Here is a 17,431-nt window from a genome sequence, read left to right as displayed (position 1 = left end):
TATTTAGCTCTTATGACATGCCAGGCCCTGGTCTCTCCATGTTTTTTTGCATTCTATCATACCTAAGGCTTCATCAGTCTTCTGATAAACCCTTATGGATGTACTACTAAATAATGCTGCCAATTAGGGGCAGCTGGCTGGCTTGGTTGGTGGAGCGTGTAATTCTTGGTCTCTGGGTTGTGAGTTTGGGCGTCACACTGGATGTAGAGATTACTTTTAAAAAAGTCTTTTTTTTTTTTTAAAGGTTTTTTTAAATTTATTTAATCGAGAGAGAGAGAGAGACAGAGATAGAGGCAGAGACACAGGCAGAGGAAGAAGCAGGCTCCATGCAGGGAGCCTGACGGGGGACTCGATCCCGAGCCTCCAGGATCACGCCCTGGGCTGTAGGCGGCGCTAAACCGCTGAGCCACCTGGGCTGCCCTAAAATAAAGTCTTAAAAAAAAAAAAAAAAAAAAAAAAAAAGAATGCTGGCAATTAATCCATGGCATGTCATTGATTTTAAAATTCACCCTGATTCCAGAAATGTTATAACAGGAATCTTAGGATCAATGAAATCCAATAACTAATTCTCAGTTGCCTTCCTTGCTTTACAGATGGGTTAACTGAGGAACAGAGAGGTTGAGTCAACTTGCTCCAATGTCACATAGCAAGTATATGGTGGAAATGAGATTTCCAGAGTCAGGTTCATAACCCCTGTGATATATTGCATCTGCGGAAGTAATATCTGTCCATGGGCCGATAGAGGGAAGGACACAAAAAGAGAGGGGAAAAAGAGGACCCTGCCCTCTACTCCTTCCTCATCACTGCCCGGGTCAGTGCTGATGTCTCCTTTAAAAACTTCTTCTAGATCTTGCTCCTCCTCTCATTCTCCACAGCTAGCATCCTGGCTTTGTCCTTCCTCACCTCTCTCTTGCTCCTGCTTGGACTATTGCAGTAGCCTGTAAGCTGCCATCCTCCTCCAACTCCTCCCACCCCCAACACAAACTGAGTCAGTGTCATCTTCCAAAAATGTGAATCTGTTCTTGTCACTCTATTCCAAAACGTCTAAGGGATCCAGATCCTGGTTTGCATTTGTTCATTCACTCTTCTGTTTCATCACCTACTCTGTTGGGCTCAGAGGATATAAAGGTGAGCAAACCCCAGTATGGTCCACGGCCTTGGAGAAGCAAGATCTCTCAGTGGTCAGATATGACCCAGTGTGAAAATGTGCTGGGCCCATGGGAGGCACATCTACTCTGGGTCTCAGGGACCAGTTGGTGGAGGATGAGTGGGAGTTCACCAGGCAAAGGATGGCAAGGATTCCCAGGGAGAGAGAACAGCATGTGCAAAGGCCCAGAGGTGAGAGAGAGGTTGTAGCAGAGTGTCAGATGGGCTATGTTCCAGATTAATCTAGAAAGACAGGTTTTTGAGGTGGACAGCTGGGCAAGGCTGGCCTCCCCTTTCTTTTTTGGCCTCTACTCCCTTTTCTTCCTTTCCCCACAATATCCCTCTGCAGGGATAAATGCCTATTTATTTCCCAAACAGACATCTCCCTCTTCACACATCCTCCACAGGCAGCAACCCTCAGCTCAGCAAACTCATCCTTCTAGACCTTTCCCAGTGAAAATACTTCTGACCTTTCACTTAGCTCTCTGAGCTCAGAGTTCTGAGCCAGGCAGGAGAAGCCTGGGGAGTTGGTCTTGGGTTCGACTGGCAGGGGGGTGAGGGTGGGGGGTTGGAGCATTTTTACAGCATTCAGTTGAGTAAAAGCTGAAGTTCTTATAAAGGCCTACAAAACCCTGCACAGTCTAAACCAGTGCTTCCCTCTGACCTCATCTTCCACTGCTCTCCCCTTGGCCAACTGCTTCAGCAACACTGGTCTCTCTGCTGTTCTTTCAGTAGGCCCCCCACCCCCACATTCCTACCACAGGTCCTTTGCACTTGCTGTTCTGGTATACCTTTCTTATCTTCACCTTCATCTGATTTTGCTAGAATATCATCACCTTCTCAGAGAAGTCCCCCAGGACCCCTTATGTAAAACTGCAACCTCTATTTCACACTCTTCCTTGCTTCTTCTTCTCCCTAGAACTCACCATCTTCAAGAGCTTGTGTGATTCACTTATTTATTTGTTTACTGTCTGTCTTTCCCCACAAGACTGTGGATTCCAGGAGGGTCAAGGATTTGGGTCTGTCTGGTTCACTCCATATCCCCAGCACCCAGCACCCTGTCTGGCATACAGTAGGTGCTCAATTAATGTCTGACGGTTGAATGAGTAAATTCTGAGCTCTGTGTGACAGGCAGGCTCTGCCCCAGGTGCCATGGAGGACAGCGGCCGGAAGGAACAAGGTCTCTGCCCTTGCGAGGACGCTGGCCGAGCTGGTTCTGGCGGGCAGTGGGACAGGTCCCTGACAGCCAGGTGAGTCCTAGGTGAATCACCGCTAATGAGATGGTGAGGGCCACGCCAAGCTGCTTCCCACACGGGCGGCCGACAGGTCACTGCCTGTCGCCAGGAAACTCCTCAGTAAGGATTGAACAGGACCCTGGGCTGGGGCTGGAGGAAGTGCCCGCCTCCCCTTGAGACCCCACCCATTCCTGAGGACTGAGTCGGCTCACCTGGGCTCCCCCGCCCCTAGGCCTTGGCCAGACGCTAGTTTGTTAAACTCGGCTCCAAGATTTCCTTCCTAAAAGGAGTTTCGGTCCTTGCGTCCCACACTCCTCCTGGGCAGGGCCTGTTGGTCGGCTAGCCCTGTCTGGGTCACTGCGCCTGCCGAGGGAAGGCAGCTGGGCCTGGCTGGATCCCCCTGGGCAGCCAGGAAGAGTCAACCGACCAACTGCCCAGAATTTATCATGGGTGTAGACGGGATCCATGGGGCTTGACTGGAGTGTGTGAAGTGAAGTGGTCTTCATGGCCATATCCCACCCGCCCCACAGCAGGGCATCGGTTTCCATGAGCCTCCATCTCCTCATCTGCAAAGTGGGCAAAGCCTCCTGCCCCGTGGGCAGCTGCAGGGCCAGGATGAGATCATGGGTAGACAGAGCGAGGAATGCAGGTGTGTAGCCAGGCCTCCGCCCCGCAGCCCAGAAGATGTGGCTGGTGTGGCAGATGTCTGCGGCCAGAGCTGGCCAGGCCGCGTCGCAGAATGAAACGGCCTGTCCATGAGTCCCTCCCTCCCTTCCTCTCAGGTCAGGGTCCTGGGGCCCCTGCAGGCCCTCCTGCCCCAGAACCCAAGAGCCTCACCCCAGCCTTCTGTCCAGGTCTGAAATCCCCACCCTTGTTCATTCACTTCACAGTAACGCATCCAGAGATTTCAACAAAAGCATTTGTCGCTCAGTTATCAGATGTCCAGGGGGCACGGCTCAGCTGCTAGGCACGGTGCCTGGTGGGTGGGTGCAAAGAAGGGGGCACACAGTGAGGGGTCGGGCTGGTCCATACCATACACCGTGTGTGCAAACGCCAGCAGGGCTCTCATACACGCACGTCTCCACGGAGGGGTCCGCGGGTGCTCAGAGAAGGGAGGGTGCTGAGGGTGGGTGTTGGCAGCCCCTCGGAGGAGGGGCAGGGCCGCCTTATGCTTTGCTGACTGCATTTGTCATTTATCCTTACCACAGCCCTGTGATGCTGGCAGCACGGGCACCATCCTGCCCATTTCACGGATGACAAAACCCAGGTCCAAAGAGGGGAAGTGACTTGCCCAAGGCCTCAGTGATGGTGAGTGGCAAGGGCTCATCTGGAATTCCAGTCTCCCAAGTCATGTACAGAGGTCTCTCACGCCCCGTCTTCAATTTCTTCCTCTTCTCACGTATTCGTTTGTGCCATACACACTACACAGGTACTTACCATGTGCTGGGCACTGTCCACAAGCTGGCGACGGAGAGGCAGCAAGAAACAGTCTAGAGGAGAAAACACTCACGTACACACATAGTGAAGGCTTTCATTGAGTCCTCCATTCAGCATGTTTACTGAGTACCCGTGATGCACGCCTGCATTACTCCAGGAGCTGGGGATGTAGAGTGAACAAAATAGGCAAGGAATACTGCCCTCGTGGAAGTTTCCTTCCCATAGGAAAGCAGATAATAAGCAAGTGAGAGGATACTCCTGAAGGAATATGACACAGGGTCAGGGGACAAAGGGTGGCCAGAGCACTATTTGAGACTGCATGGTCAGGAAGGCCTTTTGAAAATAGGTCAGATTTGCTTGTGGTTGTTTTTTGAGATGACATTTGAGCAGAGGAACCCTGAGGTTATCTGAGAAAATACTCCAGGCAGAGAGAACAGCAAGTGCAAAGGTCCTGAGGCAGGAGTGTGCATGGGGGTGTTCTGAGAAGCATCAGGAAGCCAAGTAGATAAGGGAGGGAGTGATAGGAAGTAAGGTCAGGGAGGTCGTGGGAGCGAGGGGGGCATAGATCTTTAAAAGGCCTTTATAGGTCATAGTGAAGTCTTTGCTTTTATGCCCAGTGAGACAGGAGCCACTGGGGGTTTTGAGCTGAGGATTGACGTGGTCTGGGCTAGGTTTTATTTTGTTATTTTGTTATTTTTTACAGATTTTACTTATTTACTCATGAGAGACACAGAGAGAGAGGCAGAGACTCAGGCAGAGGGAAAAGCAGGCTCCCCAAGGGGAGCCTGATATGGGACTCCATCCCAGGATCCCAGGATCACGACCTGAGCCAAAGGCAGTCACTCAACCACTGAGCCACCCAGATGTCCCTTGGGCTGGGTTTTAAAAAGATCTCTTTGGCTGCTGTGGAAAAGAGACTCTAATGAGGCAAGAGGTAGGGGTGGGCAGGGAGACTGTGACGGGCTACTGAGATCATCCAGGCAGAGATGGACCAGGTTGGTAGCAGTGGAGCAAGGAGAAACAGTCACATTCAGAATGTTCTAAAAGTAGTTCTAACAGGGATGCCTGGGTGGCTCAGCTGGTTAATCCTCCAACTCTTGATTTCAACTCAGGTCATGATCTCAGGATCCTGAGGTGGGCCATTGGGCTCTGCACTCAGCTGGGAGTAGGCCTGATATTCTCTCTTCCTCTCCCTTTGCCCCTCCTCCGTTCCTGCTCCCCCGTTCCTGCACCTGTCCTCGCTCTATAACAAATAAATCTTAAAAAAATTAAAAAGTAAAAGTGGTCCCAACAGCCCCTGCAGGCAGACTGGACGTGAGGTACAAAAGCAAGGACTCAGCAGCAACCTTGGCTCTAAGAGCAGGAGGGCAGCTCTGCCCAGGCTCTGCTTCCCTGCTCTGTCGTTTGAAATGTAAGTCGAAGCTGCCATCATCTTCCCGTCTAATGTGGGACTGTCAACCTGCACAAGAGGCCTTTTTTGTTTGTTCGTTTTTAAAGATTTTATTGATTTATTTGACAGAGAGAGAGAGCACAAGCAGGGCGGGGGGGGGGGGTGGGTACAGGAGGGGGAGAAGCAGGCTCCCTGCTGAGCAGAGAGCCCTGGGCGGCTCCATCCCAGGACCCGGGATCATGACCTGAGCCCAAGGCAGACCCTTAACCCACTGAGCCACCCAGGCGCCCCTGCACAATCATTTAGGAAGCACTTTATCCATAAGTGTCAAGAGCCTTAAAACTTTTCATGCTCAAAATAAACAAATAGAGTTCTAAAAATGAAACTTTTCATGCTCTTTGACCCCAGCAAGTCCCTTTCTAAGAAATGCCCCCTGGCGAAGTTGACCTGAAACACAGGCAGCATTTGATGCCTCAAGACCTCTACTTAGACTGTTCCACTGTCCTTAAATTCATGTTTCCTGAGCGTTTCAATGGCAAAGGACAAGACGTCTGCTACAATGTCAAGTGGATGCCGTATTGCGCATGAGACTCGAGGAAGCGGAGAAGAAATCAGAAATCGGTTGACAGTGATTATCTCTGAGTTGAGTGGATCTTGGATTGCTGTTTACATTTCTTCTTTACACTTTTCTGCATTGTGTTGATGCTCTAAGATGGACGTGCGTCGCCTTTGTGATAATTTGATTTAAAAAGCAGTATTAAAAAAAGAGCAAGGAGATGTGGATTCTCAGAAACTGAGGAAGCACAGCAGCGGCCAAGCCAGGAACAGAGAACCAACCGACCGACCCATCCCTTCCAGGGAGAAGAGACAGCAGCCACGTGGAGCTGGCCGACCTGGTGTCCGGCAGCCTTCCCCCCTTCCCCCCTCACCTCCTCCAGGGCGGTTGTTCAGACCTGGAGGAAGGAACAGAACCAGGTCCAGAGCCCCCCACCCCAATGTCAGTGTTACCTGCCCCCCTACCTCCTCCCTCAGGCCCCTGCAGCCCTCAGATTTTGCTGCTGCTCCTCTGCTTCCATTACATCTCACCAGAGGCCTGATGCTTCCATCCTTGGTGTGTCTCCCCTGACTGCCTCTGAGCATCCTGTATCCAGCAGTTCTCAAAGTGTGGTCCCCAGATGGCAGCAGACCATTAGCCATTGAAATTCACGGGACCCACCCTAGACCCACTGAATCTGAGCCTCTGGAAGAAGCACCCAAGCAATCTGTGTTTTAACAGCTTCCCAGGGTTAGTTTGAGAACTGTGTGGCCTTATGGTACAATCTCGCCGTGGCCCATGTTTGACACTGATTATGTCACTTTACAAATTGGCATGATTCCCACCTAGCAAAGAAATGAATTAGGAGAGGGTCGGGGACATGCTCAGGGTCACACAGCCAGCCAGAGGCTGAGCAGGAACTTTGAGCCCGTGCTTTTGTTTTAACCTTTATGCTTTGCCATTGGCTGGGACTTCAGGCTCTCCTGTGAGGTCCAGCTTGGCACTGGGTGGACCGAGTGCCAGGGACCTGGGTTGAACTGGAGTTTGGGCACTATGGTGTCAGGGCCCTGGCTGCTCAGCGGAAGACCAGACTGGCTCCCCACGCCACCCAGGCCGCCCTGGGCCCCCTAAGGGAGGCTGCTGGGCTTGCCTGCTGAGGCCCCTGGGCCGCGACAGCCAGAGCCGGTCAGGGGTGGACCGACGCCGCAGAGGAAGGACGCAGCGCCACCTGCTGGCCCGGGGCACGTCATCGGTGACGCTGGCATGTAAACACGGGGACCCAGACACACATCTCAGGGACACCATGACGGATGTGCACGTGCCTCCTCCCACTGCACGTGGGCATCCACATCCACACGTGGATGTCTGGGCCTGTGGGCACGTGGGTCTCTCAGCCACCCGGCCTAGCAGATAGCACTAAATCCACTCATTTATTCATTTATTTCCTCACGAAATGTTCGCTGAGACACGCCAAGCCCACAGTCGCTGTCGCTCAGGATCCCACAGCCTGGGTGATGGTTAAGAGACCAGAAATCATGAGGTGACGTGGATGAGGGTCCTGAGAGTGGTGCGCCCGGTGAGGTCATGAGGGCAGCCTGCAGCCCACCTGAGCTGGACTGGGGGCAGAGAAGACTTCCCTAGGAAATCCCTGCCCTGCTAGGTCTCGTGTGAATGGGAGATGGCTGGGTGAAGGAGGCAGAGGCTCATCAGATCAACGCTCAGAGGAGAAGCTGCAGAGGAGAGCTGGGCCCCTTGGCAAAGGGTCTGATGCACGGGCCACGGAGCCTGGACTCTGTCCTCCAAACAATGGGAAGCCACGCAAGGATTTCAGCACGGGTACTAGGCCACATTCTGGGGCCATATCATTCTGACACATTCCTACGAAAGCCTGGGACCTGGAGGTGTCTTGGCTTCTTCTGGGGCAGGGCCCAGGATGTGATCGATGCCTGTGTACTGTTTCTTGTTGCTACAGCAGCTGCCCTTGGTAGGTCAGAGAGGGGGAGAGGCACCCCAGTCCCCAGAGAGAAGCCTGCGTCCCATCTAGAAATGAATGAAGCAAACAGAAGCCACTGTTAACTCAATGTCGGGTAGATGCCCTTTCTTCACTCACTAGGCCGTCGGAGATAGCACAATGGGTGTGGCCTATTCCAGAATGTGGCTCCCTGTGCCCACTGGGTACCCCCAGTGTCCTTCCTGGAGAGTCAGTCTGAGGAGTGGGGACTAGATGGATGAGTTTTGACAGGTGGTGAATGTAGTGGGGGATCTAGAGCACAGACCCAAGGGTGATTTGGCTAAAAGACTGGGGAAGGGGCAGGCAGAGGGAAGGGAACCTGGCAGCTGAGAGGGAGGGGAGCAAGAAGACCCCTAGGAGGAGGTGGCAGGTGGTGCTGGGAGCAAATGCTGGCAGCTCCTCAACTCTGCTCAAGAGCCCAGCTAAAGGGCACGACTTTGTCAATGGCCGGTTCTTCACCAGCCTGGCCCCCGGCCTGGCCTCCGGCCTGTGGTTTTCCTCAGTAGAGAAACAGTGGCAGCTTCCGAGAAACCCCACCAAGACTTTCCTGTCAGGGCAACTCCAAGTTCCTCTTACTGAGGAAGGGGAAGTGGTGGAGTTTCTCCTCAGGCCTTTCAGTTTCTTTCTAAGAAGCCGGAGTGTCCCAACCCTAAGGCCCTTGGCAGAGCCACATGTTAAAGGGGGAGACCTTTTGACTTCAGGGGCTTTCCCACCTCAGTTCCAACCAAAGCATGTTTTGTTGGGGCCCGGTGTCAGAAGTTCCAGAAGAGGAAAGCGAGGACGTGTGTTTTGCGAGCCCTTTCCCATGGCCCCTCCTTTCTTCCTCTCCAGGGACACAACCCCAAGCCCAACTCCCCACTCCCCACTGACAGGCACAAAAATGTGACCTGCCTTCCCTCAGCAACACCAGGCTAGGAAACTTATTTCTTCAAGCCTCAAAGCCAACCTCTTCTGAGTCTTGCTTCCTCAGGGCTCTGCTGGGCAACTGAAAACGTCACCTGAATGAAGAACCAACAGGTGTCTTCAGCTCAATGCCCATTCTGGTCCAAGGGGGACGTGCCCATTTAGTAGGCCCAAAGCTTCCTGAGGACAAAGCGTGGGAGCCCAGAGAACTGAGAGCAGCCTTCTGAGGAAGACCCACTGGCTTGGGGGTAAAGTAAAAAGCCCTGACATTATTCAGACAATAGCCACCATTGATGGTGAGCGCTCACTGTGTGCCAAGCATTTTGCATTAATTTCCTCCTGTATAACTCACAGTGACCTCCCCCATGAAGATACAATCGTGATCCCTGAAGTCAAGCCACCCGCCCAGCTCACAGCCCACAAGCCCATCTTCCCAGAAGACCTGTTCTCAGAAGGGTGGGAAGGAAGACCATCAGACCCTCAGAGGAGCTGGCTGGGAACGTCTGACTGCGGTATCCCGAAGATTCTCACAGCAACGTGTGCCTCTCTGAGAGGCGAAGAGCAAGCAATGAGGTTGACGCTGCCTTCCCAGAGCCGGCAGGGCCGGGGCTGTCCCCAGGGTGGTAGGAACTCCTGTGGCCCTCTCATTTTCCTCTCATGGGTATCGTTCTTTGCCAGCACATATGTTATGGGGACAGTGGGGGGACTCCCCCAAACTGTGATGCTGTTCGTTCCAAAACATTTGCCTGGAGGCCTGCTGCTGCATGACTCACAGGCTGTTGAGGTGGCAAGAAAATCCACAGCTGCTGGTCGGAAGGGCCTGACCCAAATGAAAACGGAGGCTCAGAGGGTGGCCAGGTGTAGTAAATAAAAACACAGGATGCCCAGTTAAATTTGATTCTCAGATAAACAACAGTGTTTGGGATATCTTTATACTAAAAAAAATTGTTGTTGTTGTTTATTTAGCTAGGCATCCTGTTTTGTATCTGGCAGTCCTAGATACTCAGCACCTGGGGCACCCCAACCCCCACCTTCCCCAAGGTTCCAGTGGGGCTCTGCTGAGAGAGAGAGACAGAGACAGAGACAGAGACAGCTGGGAGAAAACCACTGGCCTGGGATGAAAGCAAACCAGGGATTTGTAAAGGTTACAGAAAGGTAGACACACTCAGCTTCTAGGGTTCCTCCTGAGTAATCTTCAAGATCTCAGTCTCAACCTAGGGCAGAGCTCTGTGTTCAAATTCCACAAAAATGCAAGGGTGGTCCCGAAGAAGTCTCTCCTTTCTCTGGGCACCAGTTTTCCCATCTCTAATAGGGGGAGATTTGAGTCTATGGTGGCTGAGGACTTCCTAGCCCTTGGCTTTTCCAGTCCAGGGGGAAATCTGGAAGCAAGGGAAGGTGCGAGCTCACCAAGAAACAAGTTTTAGGAGGAGGAAGAGGCCAGCTCTGTTCAGAAAATGGTGCATCCCTCTAACTCTACAGCTTCAAAAGAGGATCAAGGCATTGCAACCGAACATTGGGTGCTCAGGGGGCTCCTCTTGGATCAGGCACACCCAATGCATGCTGGACCTTCTTGGAAAGGGCCCTAGGACACACCACAGCTGTGTCCATTGCTGTGGCTCCCCAGGACCAGCCAACTTTCCAAGCATCCACGGAAATACTTGAGCCACAGTGGGGATTGCTACTAGCTCCAAAATTAGGAAAGCATATTATAAAGATGAAATGATTAAATGCCTACAAAATGTTAACTAGACAATTGCAACTTGGCTTCTATAGTTTATGCAAATTATTGGTGATGTGGCACGTGGGTGTATTTGAATACATTTGAGGGACGTGGCCTTTGAAAGTAAGAATGCCCAAGACCTTCACTATTTTTTTTTTTTTTAAGATTTATTTATCTATTTTAGAGAGAGAGAGAGAGAGCAAGTGAGCAGCAGAAGGATCAGAGAGAGAGGGAAAGAAGCAGACAGGAGTCTTGAGTGCAGAGCCCAACGTGGGGCTGTATCTCATGACCCTGAGATCATGAGCTGAGCTGAAATCAAGAGTCAGATGCTTAGCCCCACTGAGCCACCCAGGAGGCCTAAGAACACCCAGGGCTTTAAGGCCCACAGAGGGCAGTTCCTGGAATGTGGTGACAGCAAGTTCCCTCCAGACCAGCAACAGTATTCCAGGATCTGACGGTGATGTGGGGTGAACGTTAGCAGCCAGCCTCTCTGGGGTTAGGGAAGTGGGCAGGTCCAGGAAGGCTCCCTCTGGGAGGACGGTCAGGGTCCCAAAATGGTCCCTGGAGGGGGGACTGGCAAGATTGTGCAGGGGCCTCAGGGCTGCAGCCTTGGCAGGCAACTGGAGGCCATATCCCGAGCCCTCAGGCTGGATGGATGCCAGGATTATTTCTCAGCCTCCACCTGCTGGAAAGGCCAGCGATGCTAATGCACAGCCCGCAGTGGTGGCCCCTAAGTGGTTAGGAGTGCCCCAATAACCACCACCAGCTCCATACCTCAGAGCTACTAGCAGGTGATCATAGCCTTCACTATGGACAATGGGCATTTTCTCAATCTTAAGTAAAAGTGTGTATCTAGGATACTTGGTGTATTAGTTTGCTAGAGCCGCCATAACAAAGTACTGCCACCAGGGTGGTTTAAACAACAGAAATTAATTTTCTTACTGTCCCGGAGGCTAGAAGTCATGGATCAAGGTGTTAGCAGAGCTGGTTTCTTCTGAGGCCTCTCTTCTCTTCCTGGATCTTCATACAGTCCTCCCTGTGTGTCCGTCTATGTCATCTCCTCTTCTTCTAAGTATACCTGTCATATTGGATTGGGGCCCACCCATATGGCCTCATTTTACCTTAATTACCTCCTTATTTATTTATTTTTAAAATATTTTATTTATTTTAATTTTTGTAGATTTTTTGTTTATTTATTTAGAGCATGTGAGCAGATGAGAGGCAGAGGGAGACAGAGAGAGAATCTCTAGCAGACTCCTCGTTGAGTGCAGAGCCTGACTCCAAGCTGGACCTCATGACACTGAGATCAGGACCTGAGCCAAAATCAGACATTTAACCGACAGAGCCACCCAAGCACCTTTAAGATTTTATTGTATTTAAAGTATTTTATTTATTTATTCATGAGAGACACACAGAGAGGGGCAGAGACACAGGCAGAGGGAGAAGCAGGCTCCATGCAGGGAGCCCGATGTGGGACTCAATCCCGAGACCTTGGGATCATGACCTGAGCTGAAGGAAGACTTTCAACCACTGACCACCCAGGTGCCCCTAAGATTTTAAGTAATCTCTCTACCTAACATGGGGCTCAAACTCACAACCCCAAGATCAAGAGTCACACGCTTCACTGACTGAGCCAGCCAGGCACCCCCTTAATTCCCTCTTTAGAGATCTATTTTCAGGGATCCCTGGGTGGTGCAGCGGTTTGGCGTCTGCCTTTGGCCCAGGGCGTGATCCTGGAGACCTGGGATCGAATCCCACATCAGGCTCCCAGTGCATGGAGCCTGCTTCTCCCTCTGCCTGAGTCTCTGCCTCTCTCTCTCTGTGACTATCATAAATAAAAATTAAAATAAAATTCATTAGTTTAAAAAAAATAGAGATCTATTTTCAAATATAGTCATATTTTGAGGCACTGAGGGGTTAGAACTTCAAATATTTCAAATAATTCAAATATTTGGGGGGGGGGGGAGAGACACAATTCAGTCCATAACACTCGATTTTTAACCTACAGATGGAAAACAGTATGTTGACTTTGGAAATGGAAGTTGGACACTCATCCCAAGATCCCTCCTCAATGATGACCACCACCATTCTCTAGAAATTCTTGAGGCTCCCCTGCCTACCAGTGTTGATCAGGGGTATTCTGGGGACATAGCTCCCACCGGCCAGTGGACGAGGAGGACGTCAATGTTGTGACCAAAATGCTAGGACTTCTTAGCAGAGTGGGCTTCTCTCTCTACTCAGTGATGGTCTAGTGATCTTTGCTCTTTAAGAACTGTCCTTGGGATCCCTGGGTGGCGCAGCGGTTTAGCGCCTGCCTTTGGCCCAGGGCGCGATCCTGGAGACCCAGGATCAAATCCCACGTCGGGCTCCCGGTGCATGGAGCCTGCTTCTCCCTCTGCCTGTGTCTCTGCCTCTCTCTCTCTCTGTGACTATCATAAATAAATAAAAATTTATAAAAAAAAAAAAAAAAAAAAAAAAAAAGAACTGTCCTTAAAAAAAAAAAAAAAAAGAACTGTCCTTGTTAGGGGCACCTAGAGTGGTTCATCAGTTAAGCATCTGCCTTTGGCTCAGGTCATAATCCCAGGGTCCTAGGATGGAGCCCTACATTGGGCTCCCTGCTGAGCAGGGAGTCTGCTTCTCCCTCTCCCTGTGCTTTCTCCCTATCTTGCTCTTTCTCAAATAAATAAATAAAGTCTTAAAAAAAAAAAAGAATAGTCTTCTTTAAAAACAAAGTTTCTAATTCTCTACCCAGAGCTGCTATTTATAGAATCATCCATGAATCTTAAAAAAAAAGAAAAGAAAAAGAGAGAGACACATATAAACTTTTAGCCTTTGTGCTTTTACAAATGTGGCACATGTTTATTGTTGAAAACACAGATGAAACATGAGAAAACAAAATTAACAAGATTCAGACCTCCCAGAGATAATCATTGTTAACATTTTGTTTTATCTCTCTGCACCTATTCATGTGTCTTGATCTCATCTCCATCTACCTTCATATAGTTAAATTTAAAGATAAGATTAAAAAAAAAAGATGAAGCCATATTATTTCATAACTTCTTGACAATTAGTATATCATGATCCCTTCATTGGGCACTGAGTTGTACTCTCTGGCACCGTTTTTTGTTTTTTTTGTTTTTGTTTGTTGTTGTTGTTGTTGTTGCTTGTTTTTTAAGATTTTATTTATTTATTCATGAGAGACACAGAGAGAGAGAGAGAGAGGCAGAGACACAGGCAGAGGGAGAAGCAGGGCCCATGCAGGGAGCCCGATGTGGGACTCGATTCGGGGGTTCCAGGACCACGCCCTGGGCGGAAGGCAGGTGCTAAACCGCTGAGCCCCCCAGGGATCCCCATCTGGCACCGTTTTTGATGGTAGCAGATTATGAGAGTGGCATAAGCTCTTCAGCAAACTTCTTACTTATTGCTGAATACTTGGGTGGTTTACCATTGAAGTTTATTTATTTATTCAAGCAACCTCAACACCCTACATGGAGCTGGAACTCATGACCTCAAGATCAAGAGCCACATGCTCCTCTGGTTGAGCCAGCCAGGTGACCCACCATTTTCACAATATTAAATGAAGTGGTGAGAACATCATTGTAGCTACATCTTTGCCATAATTTAAATTCCTAGAAGTGAAATTTCTGAGTCGAGACAGCCCGGGTGGCTCACTGGTTTAGCGCCGCCTTCAGCCCAGGGTGTGAACCTGGAGTCTCAGGATCGAATCCCCGTCGGGCTCCCTGCATGGAGCCTGCTTTTCCCTCTGCCTGTGTCTCTGCCTCTCTCTGTGTGTGTCTCTCATGAATAAATAAATAAAATCTTAAAAAAAAATAAATTAAAAAAAATAAAAAAATAAATTTCTGAGTCAAAGAGAAAGGATGATTTAAAATTTTTAAACTGGGATCCCTGGGTGGCGCAGCGGTTTGGCGCCTGCCTTTGGCCCAGGGCGTGATCCTGGAGACCCGGGATCGAATCCCACGTCAGGCTCCCGGTGCATGGAGCCTGCTTCTCCCTCTGCCTGTGTCTCTGCCTCTCTCTCTCTCTCTCTGTATGACTATCATAAATAAATTTAAAAAAAAAAAATTTAAAATTTTTAAACTTTATTTTTGAATATATTCACAAGGTTCAAAATGTCAAAGGCATCTCCCTGCCTCCTTTCTCAAGTCACCCAGCTCCTCTCCAACCCAAGACAATCACTATTATCAAGGTCTTATGTTCTCCCCAGAGATATTTTGCATGTATATACATTTTACATATATATTTATATATACACACACCTATATATATAATATGTATATGTATATATACACACACAAGTGTAAAATACAGGTGTATTTTCGGGGCGCTTAGGTGGCTCAGGTGGCTAAGCATCTCCTTTTGGCTTAGGTCATAATCCCACAGTCCTGGAATCCAGTCCTGTGTGGGGCTCCCTGCTCAGTGGGGAGCCTGCTTCTCCCTTTCCCTCTGCCTCTCACCACCCCCGCTTGTGCTCTCTCTTGCTCACTCTCAAATAAATAAATAAAATCTTTTAAAAAACACAGATGGGACAGATGGGGATCCCTGGGTAGCGCAGTGGTTTGGCGCCTGCCTTTGGCCCAGGGCGCGATCCTGGGGACCCGGGATGGAATCCCACATCGGGCTCCCGGTGCGTGGAGACTGCTTCTCCCTCTGCCTGTGTCTCTGCCTCTTTCTCTCTCTCTCTCTCTCTGTGACTATCATAAATAAATAAAAATTTAAAAAATTAAAAAAAAACAGATGTATTTTCCATAAATATGCTACATACCTATCTATACATATATCTAGATACATAATTTTTTTCACAAATGGTAACATTTTCTATATATTATATTGCACTTTGCATTTTTCACCTAATGAATCATCTTGGAGAACTTTCCATGTCAGTACATACAGAGCTTCCTCATTTTTTCAGCAGCATTTCATTATAGGCATGTACTATACTATATTTAAATAGTCCCTTATAGATGGACATGTAGGATGTGTATTAATTATATATGGCTCTATGCCAAATTACTCCAAAACACAGTGACAAAAAAAAAAAAAAAAACCAATAAAAATTTATTTTTTTTTAGGTTTTCTGTTGATTAGGAATTTGAGAAGGAATGAGCTGGATGATTCTCACACGGGGTCTCTCATGAGGCTGCAGTCAGATGCTGGGGCTGCTGTCATCTGAAGACTCAACTGGGATGGGAGGATCTACTGCTAAGGTTACTCACTCAGGTAACTGGCAAGGTGGTGCTGGATGAAGGCTAGCAGCTTCAGTTCCTCTCTACATGGACCTTTGTAAGGAGCTGCATGTGTGTCCTCCTGACAAGGAGGCTGACTTTTCAATGTGAGTTTATCTAAGAAGCCTAGATGGAAGCTACAATGCCTTTTATAACCTAGCCTTGGAAGTCACACACCTTCATTTCCACTAGATTCTACTGGTCGTAGCAACTATGTAGATTTGTATTCAAGGGGAGGGAGTAGACCCTGCCCTTCAGTAGAGGAGTGCTAACATCACATTGTAAAAAGAGCATGAAAAAAAAATAAAAATAAATAAAAATAAAAAGAGCATGAGAGATGGGATATATCAGTGCTCCATCTTTATTTATTTTTAAAAGATTTTATTTATTCATTTATTTGAGAGAGAGCAGGGAGGAGGAGCAGAGGGACAGGGAGAGCATCTCCAGCAGACTTTACATTGAGCTGGAGCCTGATGCAGGGCCTGATCCCACAACCCTGAGATCATGACCTGAGCCAAAACCAAGAGTCCAATGCTTAACTGACTGAGCCACCCAGGCACTGCTAAAGATTTTATTTACTCATTAGAGAGAGAGAGAGAGAGAGCAAGAGCACGAGCCAGGGGAGGAGGGGAGAGGTAGAGGGAGAGGGAGAGGGAGAAGCAGGCTCCCCACTGAGCAGGGAGCCCAACATGGGGCTTGATTCCAGAACCCCAATATCATGACCTGAGCCAAAGGCAGATGCTTAACCACCTGAGCCACCCAGGCACTCCTGTGCTTCCACCTTTAGAAAATGTAAGCTACCACATACCATTTCCAATATTTAGCTATTATGTAAAAATGATGGTAACTACATTTTAAAGACCTTAATATGTATTAAAGACTTCCTTGTAGAAAGGTGTGCCAATTTAGACTCCTGCCAGCCAGTGGTGTTTGAGAAAGTCCATTTCTCTACATCCTTACTACAACTAAATTTATCTTTTAAAAAGCTTTGCTGGGAAAAAAAAATAAAAATAAATAAAAATAAAATAAAAAAATAAAAAAAAAATAAAATAAAAAAATAAAAAGCTTTGCTGGGCAGCCCGGGTGGCTCAGAGGTTTAGTGCCACCTTTGGCCCAGGGCGTGGTCCAGGAGACCCAGGATCGAGTCCCACATCGGGCTCCCTGCGTGGAGCCTGCTTCTCTCTCTGCCTGTGTCTCTGTGTGTGTCTCTCTCTCTCCTTGTGTGTCTCTCATGAATAAATAAATTAAATCTTAAAAAAAATAAAATATAAAAAAATAAAAGGCTTGGCCAACCTGATACACAAGAAATGGTATCCCATTGTTATAAAAAAATTCCTACCAAGAAAGTGGAAGACCTAAATTTGAGTATCACTGTTTGTTGGGGCTGCCAGAACAAAATACCACAAACTGGGTTGCTTAAACAACATAAATTTATTTTCTCCTATTTCTGGAGCCTGGGATTCCATGATCAAAGTGACAGCAGGGCTGGATTTCTCTTGAGGCCTCCCTCCTTGACTTGCAGACAGTCACCTTCTCGCTATGTCCTCCATGGCCTATTGTGTGCGTGTGTGTATCCCTGGTGTCTCTTCCTCTTTTTATAAGTTCTATGAGATTGGGGCTCACTCTTATGACCTCATTTAATTTTAATTACCTCTTTTAGAGGCCCTGTCTCCAATTATAGTTACATGCGGGGGTGGCTAGGATTTCAACCTATGAATTTGGGTCCATAATAATATCTCTACTGACTTGCTGAATAATCCTGGGACAGTCATATAATCTGCCTGTGCCTCAGTTTCTTCATGTGTTTAATG

General features: G+C 48.8%; 1 long non-coding RNA gene across 1 annotated transcript; it reads left to right on the top strand.

The window, feature by feature from the left end:
• The first annotated feature begins 479 nt into the window (after window positions 1-479).
• On the top strand, window positions 480-15,943 carry LOC111098240. Its single transcript, XR_005367623.1, has 3 exons — window positions 480-2,396; window positions 3,590-3,689; window positions 15,468-15,943. It is a non-coding gene; the product is annotated as an uncharacterized LOC111098240 (long non-coding RNA).
• The last annotated feature ends 1,488 nt before the right edge of the window (window positions 15,944-17,431 follow it).

This window comes from Canis lupus, chromosome 12 (genome assembly GCF_011100685.1).
Source record: "Canis lupus familiaris isolate Mischka breed German Shepherd chromosome 12, alternate assembly UU_Cfam_GSD_1.0, whole genome shotgun sequence".
Classification (NCBI taxonomy): Eukaryota; Metazoa; Chordata; class Mammalia; order Carnivora; family Canidae; genus Canis; species Canis lupus.
Note: the sequence above shows the minus strand (reverse complement) of the source record. Positions and strands in the feature narration are given on the sequence as shown.